The sequence below is a fragment of the Pinus tabuliformis genome, chromosome 6 (genome assembly GCF_031772625.1).
Source record: "Pinus tabuliformis cultivar Carrire ecotype Pingquan chromosome 6, CPIR1, whole genome shotgun sequence".
NCBI lineage: Eukaryota > Viridiplantae > Streptophyta > Pinopsida > Pinales > Pinaceae > Pinus > Pinus tabuliformis.
Window position 1 is genome coordinate 1,075,346,812 of NC_142292.1, and position 10,779 is coordinate 1,075,357,590.

General features: G+C 40.9%; 1 non-coding gene across 1 annotated transcript; it reads right to left on the bottom strand.

Moving 5' to 3' along the window:
* Positions 1-10,470: 10,470 nt before the first annotated feature.
* Positions 10,471-10,542, bottom strand: TRNAV-CAC (transfer RNA valine (anticodon CAC)). Its single transcript has one exon. It is a non-coding gene; the product is annotated as a tRNA-Val (tRNA).
* Positions 10,543-10,779: the final 237 nt, after the last annotated feature.

The following is a 10,779-nucleotide window of genomic DNA, read 5'->3' on the forward strand; positions in this document are numbered from 1 at the left end:
TCCTAGTATCATCATAGTCATGTGAATTGGTGTAGCCACTTGTGAAGATAACATTGAAGGAAAATAGGTAAAATCATAGCTATGGTTTCGAGAAGCTGGTGAGAAGAATATTGGGTTTGATTTACATAGAGAAAAAGAGACGTTCATGGAGGAAAGGAAGAGTTTTATGCATCAAGGTGCTTCTAAGTCTAGGAATCAGATACCGCTAAAGGAAAAACCTGAAGAAGTTATTGCGACACAGGATTTAGATTCCATTGTGTTAAAATCTGCAGACCTGCATGAATTTATTGCTGGAGCAGAAGGCAGTTGAAGGACTATAAGAATTGATAGATAACTACACCTGCAAGGATAATTCGTTACTAGAATAGCGTGCAATCAATAAGGTGAACCGAAGCAAGAAGAGAATTGGTAGGGAGATGCATTGAATGCACAGATTAGTGATTTCAAAATCAACAAGGTAATCCGAGACTTGGGCTTTGATGCTAACGTACTACCAAAAAAAACTTGGGAACATATGGGAAAGCCTAAGTTACAATGGTCGGCAATTCAACTGCACATGGTGAATCAACAAAAGATAATTCCAATGGGTCACTTGGATGGGTTAACTGTAGATATTGAAGGAGCAAGAGAAGTGGAAAATTTCAAAGTTATTGAGATAGTCGATGATAGTAATCCATACCAAATGTTTCTAGGGATTGATTGGGCCTTTGACATGAACAAAATCATTAAATTAAAGAAGTGAAGTATGGTATTTGAAAAGAATAAGCTTCGAGTGATTGTTCCGTTGGATCCAGCAGAAGGTGCGCGATACACAGTAGTAAATCGTGATTACTATGAAGATGAAGACATTCAACACATATATAATTTAACTATGTGAAATGAAAATTGGATCAATCCTACTGTAGATGGAAGGATCAGTTGGGATAAGGACAATTCCTACCAATCAGATTCTGATGAAGAGTTAGAAAAGTGGCGGAATCAGTTACCTGAGGTCTCTACACTGCGATTGTTGGCTTAAGGGGGTCTGACCCAGTTTCAACGTTGTTTGCGCCAACCAACAAAACCCTAATTTCTAGCCCTTTGGGCAACAACCTGCATAGCGCATGCTACAGTCTCATCTAAAGTAGTATTGGAGGATGCTAGAACTAGTTTTCCGCATCCAGGGACATGTGATAAACAGTTCTTAGGTTCTGACAGTTCAAATCTGCCTTCACACAGATCGGTATCCTTCTAGGGCTTGTCACTGTAACTAAGTTAAAATGGCTTCCATACCTTCGCGAAGGTCTACGATCAATCTTTGCGGATCTTAAACAAACGATTATCTATTTTACTACATCAATAAACAACCCTACATCTGAGTTCATGCAAATCTATCCAATTCATCAGAAAAAATAACAGAAATAGCTTTTAACTTCGTGAAAGTAGATAACTACTCATATCATGTATCATTAAGATAGATTCAGTGATTTCGTGCAACATTCATTCATTATTTCATAAAACCATATCATTAAGCGACATAATATAACATAAACATAGATGCTCAGAATGCACAATAATTCTTCAAAATTGGTCTTTATAGATCCTCAATGTTTAGATTATAGATTCTTCTACCTTGCGCACTCAATTGCAGGGGCCCACACACTTAGTTGTAGACATACCAAGGGCTCTTTCACACTCAGTTGCAGGAGCCTTCCCCTTCTCGCCTAAGTACAAGAAGGAGAGTCTTCTTGCCTTGGCACTGGCCCAAAACAACTTCTATCCTTACTTAGCTTCCTTCTATCCTTACTTAGCTTACTTATCTTTAAGACTCCCTATGACTCAACTATTTATAGCCTTATCAATACAATACCATGGTCCGCGGACCATGGGTGAGTCTCAAAACTAACTTATTTATCTATCCAAACAAGGGGCTAAGATCCCTTTGAGTCCTATCTATCTGCACGTTCTACATCCACATTTCACGGAAAATTTACATATTTTACTAAAATTTATACAAAACTTGGGTCAATTAACCCCAAAACCAACCCTAGGGGCCTTATCCAAATAGGCCCCTAGCACAAAGATCATGACTCACCCTCGAGTCACTCAGCTGATGCCTCGATCTTGTTACAAGGACCACCCAGCTCAACTTGCATCACTGCAACTTCAGCAACGCTCTGCGCCACTTCTTGTTGTACCTCTTCAACCAATTTCTCTATTATTGGCCCCTACACTATTAGGCGCATTGTCTGCTATGTCTTCTATAGCCCCTTGAGCTGGTCCTGAAGTGACATCGTAAGTTGACAAGCTTCCTTTGGCAATAGTTGTAATTGGGATTTTAGCAGGGCCTCTTTCCTCTACAATTCTTCCACCTGTGTTTGCAACTGGTTTCCCTTCTATAGCTTTGAAAGGTGTTGCATTGGCGCCAAAGTGCACTCAGTCACTTGGACCTCATCATACTGCCTCTGTGTTTCTTGGACATTGGAGGTCATCTTTTGTAGGTTTGGGTCCTCCTACACATTTTTCCAGATTTCCATTCCTGCATCAAACATTGAGGAGCAGTCAGTTACTACAGTATCCAATGTGTTCCTTCCATTCTTGATTTCTGCTTCATGCTTCTCGCAAACCTCTGGCGAAGTCATTGGCTGCAACTTCAACTTTAGCTCTACTATATTCATTTGGAATTCGAAGGTAACCCTTCCAACTTCATCCTTCGATGTGCGTACTGTGGCAACCAGTTTCCTTACTTTCACCAAGGCTTTTGCATATTCTGGTATGTTTAATTCAGGGTCTGACTTGCAGGCCTACTCGATCGTTGTCTCCAGGCTCTGACGTCGTGTCTACAACTCCTCCTTTTCCTTCAGCGCCTGAGTTTTCTCTGCGAACAACTATTTGTTATTGACCATAAACTCACTAACGATAGTGAGGGCGGGCTTTTCTCTGATCCTCAATTCATCTGTCACCACCTAATGCAGTGCATAGAGGGTCTAGAGCAGAAGCACATCCAAATTCAATCCCATGTCCTTCAATGTATTGATCACAGCGCGATCCTCATCTGATTTTGTGCGAAGGGACCCCTCTGGCAATGGGATGACTCTAAGGTCCAGAGTTCGTTCCAGCTCTACCACTGTTCCATTTACCCGTGTCAGGCTCGTCTGCACCCTGCTCGCTTGCCCAACGTGCGCTTGAATCTTGTTAGCCTGGATTTGCAGCTCACACAGATCCTTTGGATGCTCCCCAATGTCTACATATATTGTTGCTCAAACTGCTGCAACACCTTAGTCATTGTGTCTCACACCTTGTCACCGATCTCATCGAGATCACCTTCTGTCATCACCATTGCGTCTTTGTGTGTCTGCTTATCACACTTATTTTTTTCCTTTGTCCACTCGTTTTGTCCTGCCTACGTCTCTTCAAGATGAAAGGAGTGCTCTGATCCTCACCACCACCTCCACCTTGCTCTAACAAATCTTGCTCGTAAGTGTGCTGTGAAGTTGATTTGCCACCTTCGTATGTATCCTTTTGTTCCTTTTCAGCCTTCTCTTTAGTAGGATTCTCTTTCTCCATTCGTTCCTTCTCCACACCTACCTTAGTAGCTTCCTTCTTCTTCTTCTTAGCTAAGGTGCGCGTGGCCTTCTGAGCTACATCCTTTTACTTCTGCGTGGAAGAGCTCTCTGCGCCTTTTCTTGTTCCCACATCGACCATCGTGGGTTCTCTCCACTCAGTTGGCCAATACCCCACAGTTTCTTACACATCCGTCTCGAATACCACATAAGGAAACTGATGCCATGTGTGCTCTGGGTCCTTTTGCACTTTGATTAACACACAGTGGAAATTGACCTTTAACTCTGTGTAGGTCGTCAATTGTTCGAACAAGGTTGGGGACAACCTTAGCCTCTGATTAATTTCCATTTGAAGGTCCATCTCCATCAAGATCCAGAAAATATTCAACTCCTTGACACGTTCTGGATCCTTTGTAGACCACAGCGAGGTGAACTGCGCTGCCTCGGGTAAATCTTCCTTATGTGGGGGAAACTAACTATCCTCCGACAACCTCCAAGAAACTATCACAATAGATAGTAAAAGCCAAACATAATGAAATGGCTTTCTTTCTTCTTGGGCTTCTCGGCAGTTCGCGAGGAACTCCTGGCATAGATACTTTGCCCAATTGTATTGGACACCCTTCATGCACTTTGCTGCAAGTGACATTACCGACGCCGGAACTTCGTTCGCGCGACACTTCCTCATGATTTTTCCCACAAGAATCTGGGTAGCGAACTGTACTGCCTTGTCTTGAATTGATTGTATAGAGTATCTGCACGATTTTTTAACAATGCCATACTGTTTCTCATTTTATCTTCCGAGTCTTTTTCCCTAGTTTTCCCTCCAAACTCCTTGTAAGGGTCTAATCCTTTGTAAGGCAATTTTGTTACCATGTGGATCAACATGTTCGTAATCGAGATGGGATCCCCAAGCCATAGACACCTGTCATGCGCCAGTGTGAGGAGCTAGCACACACACAGTGTGTTGATAGTTGAGCAATGATGATGCGGAATGCAAAGCATGTGCAGTAGCCCCGCCTACTCAATGTCGCAGACCCACTTCATGGGCTCCAACTGTGTAACTCCTGTTTCATCATAATATATATTTTTCATATATTTATTGGTTTCTAAATGTAGGGACCTCTCATGGTCCGCGAGGTCCTAGTCCTCCATTTTTAGTATTGGAATGCGTGCCAACCTAGAACCTTCAAATTTGACCTGCTTTGGCAGTAGGGGTGTCGAGACTGTGAATTTTACACAATTAGGATTCTTGGTTACTTTGGCTCTTCCCTTCCACAGAGGGATATACTCAGGAAGCTTGAGATAGGCTTGATCTCTTCAACATATACTTCTTCGACACCTTGGTATTCCTCCTCTTCTAAATCCACCCCTTTCTCCGAGTGTTTGTCTTTTTTCTCCTTCTGCTGCACCTCCAAATTCTTCCTTGGTGACATCCTCACCAGAACCAACTTCTTCTTCTTCTCCTTTGCAACTGGTTTCTTCTCTTTTGTTGTAGATTTCTTTGGCCTTGGTGACCTTGGCACAACAGGCATAGGGGTTGTAGCTTCCATACTTTAGATTTCAGGGCCTGTCGCGTCGGAAACAACGACTTTAGAGCTCATGACTTTGGCAAGGTTGGTGGTAGTCACTTGCTGAAGAATGACCTTCTGGTTCCACACAGGTAAGGCAGCAAATGCTGGGCTTACCATGAAATCCTCCCAAAATTGTCGACTCATAAACTTCAGACAAAAAATCACCCAGACAAGTCTCAGAATGAAAAATGTTCTTCGGTGGCCCAACATGTGAGATTTATAGGGATTTTTGAATTCAAATCCGACTATTCCCCCCAAATTCGGATAATGAATGCCTCTTTGGCAGCAAATCTTCAAAATGTTTTGCAATAAATAGCACCTACCCGCTCCTCTTAATTGATTTTTGGCCATCAAATCATGAATAGTAACCTCAATGGCTACTTTGGGACCCACGTGCCCCTGTCATCCATCGCGCAACCTCTCTTCCATGTTTTTCCCTTATTTGGGAAGCATATTTTATAGTCCCGCAATCCTTTATAGCTGCCTAGATTACTGAGACTGTCCTAGTTCCATATAGTCATCGCGTAGGGGCAGGATCCCTTATGTACAACTTCAACATACTTTTGTTTACTTTTCTAGAGAATGGTTCTCCATCCAGCTTCGTGAGTTGAACTATGCCACCATCTATGATCTACTTAATAACATACGCCCCCAACTAGTGCATTTAAAATTTTCCTAAAAACTTCATGAACTTGCTATCATATAACATCACCAAATCATCCACCTTGAAAGTGTGCAACTTAATATGCTAATCATGCCATGACTTCTCATGTTCCTTTTTCACTTGCTGGTCAAATCCTACAAGGAAGAAGTCTTCTTCTAATTCCATGATCTATGCGAGCCGTTCCTCCAAGGTCTCGAGGTCCACCATCTCGGTTAATGTTGTAATTTGTAAACTAGGCAGAATATACTCCATCGACATGATTGCTTCAATTCCATAGAACAACCTGAATGGTGTTTGTCCTGTCAACTTCTTACAGGCTATCCTATAAGCCCATAATACAATAGGTACGCACATGTCCTATTCATTCCTCTGCATGTTGCATACCTTCGTCAATGCACGCTCTAAGATTTTATTAAAAGCTTCCAACATTCCATTCTCCTATGGGTGATAGGGCGTGCTCTTCTGATGATATACCTAGAATTCTTCCAACATCACATTGATTGTTTCATTCAGGAAATTCATACCCCTATCACTCATCAAATTCTTAGGACACCCAAACCTTGTTAAGACATACTCGAAGCGAAACTTCGCAGCAGTGGAAGCTATATAATCCCTCGCTAGTTGAGCTTCTACCGACATGGTTAAATACTCAGTCATAGTAATGTTATATCGTGCACCCATCTTCTTTCCTAGTGGTTGGATAGGACCTATAAAGTCAATGGCCCATTTCTCAAATACCTACAACGAAACTTGGGGATTTAAAGGAAACTCATCCTATTGTGAAGACTTCCCTGTCCTGTGGCAACCATCGCACACCTTGTAGTATGCTTTAGAATCCTTGTGTAATGTTGGCCACCATAACCCAACGCACAAAATCTTCTGCGCGTTCGCTTTCCCTGCATAGTGGCCTCCTACCACTACTCCATGGGCTTCAGTAGATACTAGCACGTTTAAATTCTGGAACATACCTTCACAATATCTTATCCGACCCAATCTTATACAAATGACCCGCAATTACGGAGATATCCGCAGTGTGAACTACTAACTCCTTATTTTTTTGAGTGGAATAACCTTCTGGAGCTATTCCCGTTGTTAAGAATTGAATAATATCGGCAAAATGATCGTCTAGAACATGCACCGCAAAGAGCTGTGCATCCGACATTCCTTACTCCAAACTACTTTTTTCTTCACCTGTTTCAATCCTAGATAGATGGTTTGGACCTGCATTCAGCCCTCTAGCTTTCACAATCACCTCAAAGACATACTCCTGGAACAATAGTAACCATTGGCATATCCCACCCCAACAAATGCTTATTGACCAAGTACTTCAATGCGGAGTGATCTGTATACATCTTGAAGTGTCCGCCCAACAAATAATGTCTGAATTTCTGCAAATCATAGACCATCACCAACCCTTCGTGCTTTGTGGTGGAGTAATTCTTCTCAACTTTAGATAACTTTCTATCGAAAGCTATCAGATGATAATTCTATCACTCACCTTCTTGTGTTAATACTACTCCTAGTGAAATGTAGGAGGTGTCGACATGCACATGAAACTCCTTTTCCAGTCCAGAAACACCAAAATAGGCATTGTCACCATCTTCTCCTTCAAGACATCCATGATGTGTTGACAATCTTCATGCCAGCAAAACATCATATCCTTCTTTAGCAATTTCTCCATTGACGCAGTTATTTGGGCATATGCCTTGATAAACTTCCTGTAGTACCTAGTGAGTCCCAACGTTGTGCGCAACTATTTGACATTCCTAGGGTCTTCCAAGTTCACAATTACAGTGATCTTCACATGGTCCACCATTAATCCTTGCTTACAGATAACATGGTCGAGAAAAATTCCAAAAGGCAAAAAATATACATTTCTTTAATTTCAGTGCTATCTAATACCTTCGACATGTATCCAGCATGAGGTGTAGACTCGAAACATGGCACTTCACCAACCAAAATATGGTCCAATGATCAAAATAGACTTCCAAAAATTAATGAATGAACTCTTTGAATGTTTCCATCACTACTCGGGAAAAGATTACAGGCGCGTTCTTCAATCCGAATGGCATAACTGTATATTGGAAGCAACGCCATTTAGTCATGAAGGTTGTTTTCCTTCAATCCTCTAGTGTGATCTTTATTTGATGATAACCTGAAAATCTATCAGTGAACAAGTACGCCTCCTATCTACCCATGTTCCCTAATACTTCATCAGTAAATAGTGTTGGAAACAGGTCATGTACACAGGTGTCATTTAGCTTCCACAAATCTGCGCATATGCGGATCTCGCCCTTCTGTTTCTTATCTTGGACTACCATTGGGCTTACCCAATATGATTCTTCTACAGGTTCAATAATACCAGTTTCCAGTATCTTATCTAATTCTAGGCGCACATTCTCCTTATACTTTTGATTAAATCGTGAAGGCCACTGCTTAATAGGCTTTGCGTCTGGTTTCAATGTAATCCTCATAATTCCTAAATCACCAACAATCCCTTTCAAATATTAAAACTTCGTGGGAAATAAGTCCTGGTACTCGCGTAATAGCTCAGCTACCTTATCAACCATATCTTCGTCCCAATAGTCTCCTATCTTCACAAACTTAGGTTCTTCTTCAGATCCAATGTTTACCTATCGAGTTTTCAAAGGCTCTGATATGCCTGGGTTCATCACCTTCAGTCCTTCCACCTCACTTTGTCCTTTAGTTTCAGGAATGGTAATATTCCTCAGATCATCCTCTTCTTCAACAGTCACATTATAGCATTCCAACACATGGTGCAATTGTGTACTCCAATCTGGCAAAGTCCATTCCACTGGTTCCTTTAGTGTTCTAAATATAGCTTCTTTAATTTCTTGTATTGCTTCATCAATGCTCTCTAAAACATCCTCAAAGTTGAAGGTTAATAGAAAACTCTCCCTTAAAACATCCCATTTAGAAGTCCCATGGTGCTCTATTTCCAAATACTAGTTCATTGGGATCGTATCTAACGTATGACCGAATATATGCACCCATTGTGGTTGTGGTTATTTTCCCCAGGCCTTAGTCCATTGGTCCAAATGATCACATCTTTCCCACTATATTTTTCTATTATTTGAGCATTAGCATAGCTGAACCTTAACTTAATAATTCTTTTGTATTCTCTCCATCCTGCAAAGATTTATTTGTGCATACCCCACCAATGAGCAGGTGTAGCATGCAGAGCCAACTCCAGGGCTTGGAACCGATGTTCTTCCACTAGTTCCCTTTCAAATTCATCCAGAAACAGTTCCATGTCAGTTAAACCATCATAATGTTGGAGATTCCTTACCTCAGTTGATACACACCTCAACGACTTGGTCATCATATTACGACGGAGCGTAGATACTTTATGTAGCCTATATTGCCAATGTTCAAGCTCTTCATATGAATCTGAGGCATAGGAGCTATCCCTGTCCCATGAAATTCATCCATTGGCTGTAGGATTGATCCAATCCTCATCTTGCCCTGTTATCTTGTAGATCTAATCGAGGTCATTGTCGCTTTCGACATAGTTGCGCACAAGTTCAATGTAATGTGAACCTTCAGCAGCATCCAACAACACTATAACCTTGAGTGACTTCTTCTCAAAAGACATCTTCTACTTCTTCAAGTTGAGTATCTTGTCCATATCAATAGCCCGGTCAATTCCTAGAAGTGTGGGGTTTGGATTACTGTCGTCTACTATCTCAATGACTTTAAAGTCATCCAATGCACTCGCACCCTCAATGTCCATTGTCACACCATATAAGCGCTCCATTGGAATAATCTTATGTTGATTTACCATGCACAACTAAATAGGATACCATTGCAGTGTAGGTCTCACTACAAGAAAAGAGGACATTGGTGAGGGGCTAAAAATGTCACCATAAGCTCATTAGTGATGGTCAAAAGAGCATTCGTCACCAAAAACTAAACGTCACCAAAAGTATAGGTGTTGTAGTGACATACAAAGTCTATCACCAATAATTATTTATAATGACGGATAACGACCATCACCATTTCATATGAGAAATGGTGACAAACCATAGCCTCCATCACCAAAAACTGAATGTCACCAAAGGTGGTGTCACCAAAAGTATAGGTGTTGTAGTGACATTAAAATTTCATCACCAATAATGATTTATAATGATAGATAGCGACTGTCACCATTGCATATGAGCAATGGTGATGGACTATAGCCTTGACCACCGAAAATTAAACGTCACCAAAGGTGGCGTTGAAAAAAATATAGGTGTTATTGTGACATTCAAGGTCCGTCATGAATATTGGTTATAATGATGAATAGTGACTGTCACCATTTTATATGAACAATAATGATTTATTGTGATGGATCCTTAAGGGTCGTCACTATTGGTGCATATATATGGTGACGTTTAATCGTCACTAAAATCAGCATTGCCAGAAGTATAGGTGTTTTGGTGACATTCAAGGTCCATCACGAATAATGACTATAATGTCAGACAAGACCGTGACCATTTTATATCAATAACAATGATTTATGGTTACAGACCTTTGAGGGTCATCACTATTGATGCGTATATATTGTAGTGTTCATTGACTGTCACCATTTCATATTCTTGTTGAGGGTCGAAAAATGTCCCCAAAACTCATTGGTGATGGTCAAAAGAGCCTCTGTCACCAAAACTTGATCGTCACCATTCCATATGGATGTCAGGGTACGATGGAATCGAACCACCAACCTCTTGCTTGTGAAGCAGGTGCTCTTCCATTGAGCTAGCACCCTTTAAATATTTTTACTTTTAAAAATTAGACCTTGAAACTTCATAAATTGTAAATTATACAAATTTCAATAAATTAAAGTCTCGAAAATATTTTACTAAACAAGTAAAGCAACATCGAAGCTGCAGGTCCCTACCTAATGGTTATTGAAGTTATGAAAAGTGGGTGGAGGGAAAAATAGTTATGTATAAGAGAATCAATATGTTCAGTTGAATAATCAATTAGAAGTGAAACTCTGAAG